Source organism: Eretmochelys imbricata, chromosome 6 (genome assembly GCF_965152235.1).
Source record: "Eretmochelys imbricata isolate rEreImb1 chromosome 6, rEreImb1.hap1, whole genome shotgun sequence".
Lineage (NCBI taxonomy): Eukaryota > Metazoa > Chordata > Testudines > Cheloniidae > Eretmochelys > Eretmochelys imbricata.
In genome coordinates, this window is record NC_135577.1 from 44,658,453 (window position 1) to 44,665,239 (window position 6,787).

Below are 6,787 nucleotides of genomic sequence, written 5' to 3' on the forward strand. Positions count from 1 at the left end.
GACAATTGGAAAAAGGCAAATATAGTGCCCATATTTTAAAAAGGGAAGAAAGAGAACCCGGGGAACTATAGACCGGTCAGCCTCATTTCAGTCCCCAGCAAGATCATGGAGCAGGTCCTCAAGGAATCCATTTTGAAGCACTTGGAGGAGAGCAAGGTGATCAGGAACAGTCAACATGGATTCACCAAGGTCAAGTCATGCCTGACCAACCTGATTGCCTTCTATGATGAGATAACTGGCTCTGTGGATATGGGGAAAGCAATGGATGTGATATATCTTGACTTTAGCAAACCTTTTGATATGGTCTCCCACAGTATTCTTGCCAGCAAGTTAAAAAAGTATGGATTGGAAGAATGGACAATAAGGTGGCTAGAAAGCTGACGAGATTGTCGGGCTCAACGGGTAGTGATTGGCAGCTGGTATCAAGCGGAGTGCCCCAGGGGTCAGTCCTGGGGCCCGTTTTGTTCAACATCTTTATAAATTATCTGGATGATGGGATTAATTGCACCCTCAGCAAGTTCACAGATGACACTAAACTGGGGGGAGAGGTAGATATGCTGGAGGGTAGGGATAGGGTCCAGAGTGACCTAGACAAATTGGAGGATTGGGCCAAAAGAAATCTGTTGAGGTTCAGTAAGGACAAATGCAGAGTCCTGCATTTAGGAAGGAAGAATCCCATGCACTGCTGCGGACTGATTGGCTGAGCAGCAGTTCTGCAGAAAAGGACTTGGGGATTACAGTGGACCAGAAGCTGGATATGATTCAGCAGTGTGCCCTCGTTGCCAAGAAGGCCAATGGCATATTGGGCTGTATTAGTAGGAGCATTGCCAGCAGATCAAGGGAAATGATTAGTCCCCTCTAATCGGCATTGGTGAGGCCACACGCGGAGTATTGTGTCCAGTTTTGGTCCCCCTACTACAGAAGGGATGTGGACAAAGTGGAGAGAGTCCAGCAGAGGGCAACGAAAATGATTAGGGGGCTGGGGCACATGACTTACGAGGGGAGGCTCAGGGAACTGGGGTTATTTAGTCTGCAGAAGAGAAGAGTTAGGGGGTTATTTGAAGAGTTATTTGATAGCAGCCTTCAACTACCTGAAGGGGGGGTTCTAAAGAGGATGGAGCTGGGCTGTTCTCAGTGGTGGTAGAAAATAGAACAAGAAGCAATGGTGTCAAGTTGCAGTGTGGGAGGTCTAGGTTGGATATTAGGAAATACTATTTCACTAGGAGGGTGGCGAAGCACTGGAGTGGGTTATCTAGAGAGATGGTGGAATCGCCATCCTTAGAGGTTTTTAAGGCATGGCTTGACAAAGCCTTGGCTGGGATGATTTAGTTGGTGTTCGTCCTTCTTTGAGCAGGGGGTTGGACTAAATGACCTCCTGAGGTCTGTTTCAACCCTATCTTCTATTGGCCTAGTCTGGCCACCTTTTATATCACAGGCCATTAAATTTCACCAAATATCTCAATATTGAGCCCAATGACTTTAGGTAGACTAAAGCATTTCAGTCCTCAGGAGTCTAAACTGCTGTGTGCCATAGGCAGAGAACAGGAGAGACCAAGGTGCCACCAATACCCAAGTCCCCTGCAATGGCAGAGAATAGACAAGGTAAAATGTCTGGATGATCCTAGCATGCGATTCTCACCGCATGCTACAGAAGATGGTGAAAAACCCTCCAAGGTCCTAGCCAATCTGACTTGGAGGAAAATTCCTTCACAATCCCAAATTGGGCAACCAGTTTGATCCTGAACTTGTGAGCAAGATATATCAGCCAAGCTTCTAAAAAAGAGAATTCTCTCCACCATTTCAGACAAGTGGCCCACCCTGTCCAATGTCCCATCTCCAGCTGTGGCAAATCTCTGATGCTTCAGAGGAAGGTGAAAAAACACCAAAGCACAATCCACAATACATCTGGTCAATTGTTCTTTGGGGGAAAAAGATTCCTTCCTGATCCCTGCAGAATGCTGGCTGTAGCCCTGAAGCATGAGATTTAATTGCAGCTCTGCATTAAGACAATGGAGGTAAGTTTTATGAGCAAATTGAGGGAAAAGCACCCAAGACCCACCTAGCAGGATCAACAACCTACAACGGGTGCCAGGACCAGGTAACAGAGTAACAGCCATGTTAGTCTGTATTCGCAAAAAGAAATCGGGGGATGCATCCGATGAAGTGAGCTGTAGCTCACGAAAGCTCATGCTCAAATAAATTGGTTGCGGGAGGTCCCGGACACAAAGTGCCACAAGTACTCCTTTTCTTTTTGCGAGGACCAGGTAAGAGTGCAGTATCACACCCTGCCCACTGGAGACACTCACAAGAGGTGAAGTGTCCCCTGTCACAAGGACACTTCAAAGGGGCTTGGGGAATGGGATGTAACTATATTGTTAACCTGCAAAGAAAACTAAGGGCTGGCAGAGTCCAGAGGAGATGTTTTTGGTGGGTGAAAGGCTGGTGGTGTTAGGTTGCTGACACCCAGTTAAATCTCCCTCTTACTGCAGGCAGGTACCTAACAAGGTGACTCTCAGTCCTAGGTACCCTTGGAACCATCACTATTAGGCCATTCAAATGCTTGTTTCCTACCACTTCCTTCAATTATAGGCCTGTTAAATTCATACTCTGAAATTTGCTAAACAACAAAGTGACAATGAGATTAGAAACACAGACACAATGACAGAAAATTCACCTTGTTAGTAAATTTGGGGGGAAATAGCTGAAACAGATTCAGTTGGAGGTGGACATGTGGAAAGCAGTAATGTTGAAAAAACTACGTCTGATGGTTGGCAGCAGAAAGGGCCATTGGAGTATTTTCCTGCATATATAGAGGAATATATCTCATGGAGTAGAGAGATAACAATTTTATCTAAAAATATTACACTTAATTTTTGACACATGAATACAGTAAATATATTGACAAACTGAAGAATCCACAGAAAAGCAACAAGGAAGGACTGATTGATGAGGAAAGATTAAAGTGCTATATATGTATAGTGTGACTAAGAGACAATTATGCTGAAATTGTAAGTGCCCAATGTAAGTGTAAGTGGCCAATCCTGTATGTATGTAAGTGCCCAGTCCTGTCTCAGTGGAGTACCTGGGAATACAACTGGACCCTAATTGTATAATGGGTAAAAACATCATGAGAAGAGAGGAATTATTTAAGGTAGTCCAAAGGATGTATAGCTGGAAGTAAAGGGATGTAATTAAGAAAGGGAAAATAAAATCTGCATATTAGGAAAAATTATTCTTGAGAATTAGATCTGCTAGAGTGTAAAATAGTCTCCCAAGGGAAGCGGTGGAAGTGTGTGACATATTTAAAACTAAATTGCATAAATCACTAGAAAATACATTGTCTGGAACAATCTTGCATTGACAGAGGGACAGGGGGACCAAAAATTGCATAAACTCTGTTTCTATGAAAAATATATTTTAACAATAAAGAAGAAATGGAGGGCAACCCTAGTTTAATATCCCACTTGTGATGTTTTGAATGTTGTGGTACCCTACCAATGCCAAGAAGTCCTATTTATTGACATTCTGTTATCGTCGAGTTCAAGTTAAAATACGTTGGGGCCCACTCCTACAGTCCTTGTGCAGGAAAAATGTCTCAGTGTATTGCAGGATCAAACCAGATCGTGAAACTCTGTCCCGCCCGTAATGAATATCTTGGACCAGATCATCACTGACTTCAGTAGAGCTGTGCTGATTTACACCAGCTGAAGATTCTGGCTCTTTTGTATTACCCGTGGACTAAACAGACTGCGAAGAATACCATTATCCTGCAACTAGAAAAGGAGTACTTGTGGCACCTTAGAGACTAACCAATTTATTCGAGCATAAGCTTTCGTGAGCTACAGCTCACTTCATTGGATGCATACTGTGGAAACTACAGAAGACATTATATACACAAAGACCATGAAACAATACCTCCTCCCACCCCACTCTCCTGCTGGTTATAGCTTATCTAAAGTGATCACTCTCCTTACAATGTGTATGAAAATCAAGGTGGGCCATTTCCAGCACAAATCCAGGTTTTCTCACCCCCCACCCCCATACACACACAAACTCACTCTCCTGCTGGTAATAGTTCATCCAAAGTGACCACTCTCCCTACAATGTGCATGATAATCAAGGTGGGCCATTTCCAGCACAAATCCAGGTTTTCTCACCCCCCCGCCCCCACACACAAACTCACTCTCCTGCTGGTAATAGCTCATCCAAACTGACCACTCTCCTTACAATGTGTATGATAATCAAGGTGGGCCATTTCCAGCATAAATCCAAGTTTAACCAGAACGTCTGGGGGGGGGGTAGGAAAAAACAAGGGTGTGTGTGAGAAAACCTGGATTTGTGCTGGAAATGGCACAACTTGATTATCATACACATTGTAAGGAGAGTGATCACTTTAGATAAGCTATTACCAGCAGGAGAGTAGGGTGGGAGGAGGTATTGTTTCATGGTCTCTGTGTATATAATGTCTTCTGCTGTTTCACAGTATGCATCCGATGAAGTGAGCTGTAGCTCACGAAAGCTTATGCTCAAATAAATTGGTTAGTCTCTAAGGTGCCACAAGTACTCCTTTTCTTTTTGCAAATACAGACTAACACGGCTGTTACTCTGAAACCTGTCATTATCCTGCAACTGTTACTCAGTTTCCAATTCTCTGGTAAGCACATGGCAGAGCAGTACTAATGCAGAAATATGTCTAAAGAAATTGGTAAGGAATTACTTCATTTTTTCCTGCACCTTCTCTTTCATTTTGAGATCAAATGACACTAGAAAGGGGTATAAACATTTAAAAGAGAGAGAAAACAGTTCAGGTTCCACAGATCCATACATAGAGGGAGTGCTCTGTGCCCAGATCTGCCCATGCCAATGTGGAAGGGAGATGAGTTGCCTTTGAGGTAATCTGGGCCCCCTTGGAGAGTTCTGTACCGGGAAATGATGGGAATCTTCAGGCAGGAAGGGCTTTTGGTTTAAGAATTGGGCTTCTAAGGGATTTCACAACTACCCCAAAATCTCAGAATTTTTAATGGTGATGTGGCTGGAAGTGGTATGAGTTGAAAGTCCAAATGCATTGCAACCTGGAATTTTCACTGAAATAGACTAAAGCAGCGAGAGAGAGGGGTCCTGTCCAGATAGGCCCAAAGGGGACAGTTTTCATTATAGTCTAGATTCCTTTTGAGAAAGCAGTGGTTTTATTTTCCTGATATAAAAATGTATTTGACATGCCAACTATTTTTCAAAAGGCAAAGGGAAAGCTAAGCATAATGATGGGGTGGCTCAAGAGGAAAATCTCAGGCTTTACAATTGCCAATTGTAGGTAGTCATGAGACGGGGTCAGGTCATGCCGAATATACAAAATCGCACCACCAACTCCTGTGGGATTCTTCAGAGAAATTGATATACAAGGGGAGCATCTACTAGAACACATTCCAGGACTATGTAGAAGTAGAGGGAGTAAATCCTGGCAGTATAACTCCCATATCTTTGTCAAACTCTTAATTTTGAAAATTACTTTTTCTAAATTCCCCCTATTTCAGATTAATACTATCTTTAGCCCCATTCCTGCAAACATTTATGCACATGTGAAGTAAGCTTTTTCAAGATCAGGGCATTTGTCATTAAAAGCTGTTTGCTGTTAAGTGGATGTAGCATTCCAGTCCAGATTTGGCTGCATTTCAGTGGTGGATAAAGTGATTTGTACATACTTAATACCTACCCTTCTACTTAGAGGATGGGATTCACAAAAGGACTTACGCATTGCAATATTGAGTGTCAAAGTACCTAGCTTTTAAGTGCCTAGAAAATCACAGGAAGCCCTGCCCCCTAGGTGCCTAGCTCTGCCAGCGGTCCATGAAGATGTGTTCAGCTGCATCAGTCTCATGTAGGGCCTGAAAGAAAGCAGCTCCCTTATAACTTTCAGCCTGGTGGATACAGTTCTCACACAGCATGTAAGAGGTGAAGGAATTTGAAGAGGGACCTGCCACTTCTAAGGTGAAGGGCCTGATGTGGTAGATATGCTCAGAGGGCAGCTACTGGATTAGGGCCCCACATGTGGGCAATTTGTGAATTGCTCCAGGACTTGGGTGGCGGGCAGCTGCATATGAGGAGGCAGTAGAATGTCTGATCGAGCAGGAGCCGGTGCCCAGGCACTTAGAGCCCAGAAGCAAAAAATTTAGGTGCCAAGGCAGTTTAGGTGCCTGCCTGGTTGGGTGGCTGCTGAGCTGAGTTTTGTGGTGTACCCTGGTGCCTAAAAACAGGACTTTGGTCTCTAGGTACCTTTGTGGATTCCACCCAAGGTGACTGCAGTACTTGAGGACCGAGTTACATCTCAGGCATCACATACGTGTCAGATCACTGCTGGGTATAATATCATGGATTTTAAGGCTTGACGAGATCATTATGGTCATTTAATTGGACCTCCCGCATAACACAGGCAAGCGAGTTTCATCAAGCCTCAGCAGCTGTTCCAAGGGCTAATTCCTGTCGCAGTGGGGAAAAACTTTCCACGGGGTTTCCGGTCTGGTTCCAGCCCCTGGTTCTAGTTCTGTCTGGGCTCGGGTAATGAGCCCCCTGCACCCTCGCCGCCCAGCGGGGCTGGCAACGATGCTGAGCCCTTCTCGTGTCTGGTCCCGCTCAGTCACGCCCCAGCCTCCGTCCCCACTAACCCAGCCCCGCCGTGACAGAGCGACCTGCCCCTGCGCGCATGGGGACGGGGGGGCTGCCGCTGGCACGGGTCAGTGCCCACCCGGGAGGCACCACGGCTGCAAGGAGGCAGCGCGGGGGAGGGGGGGCG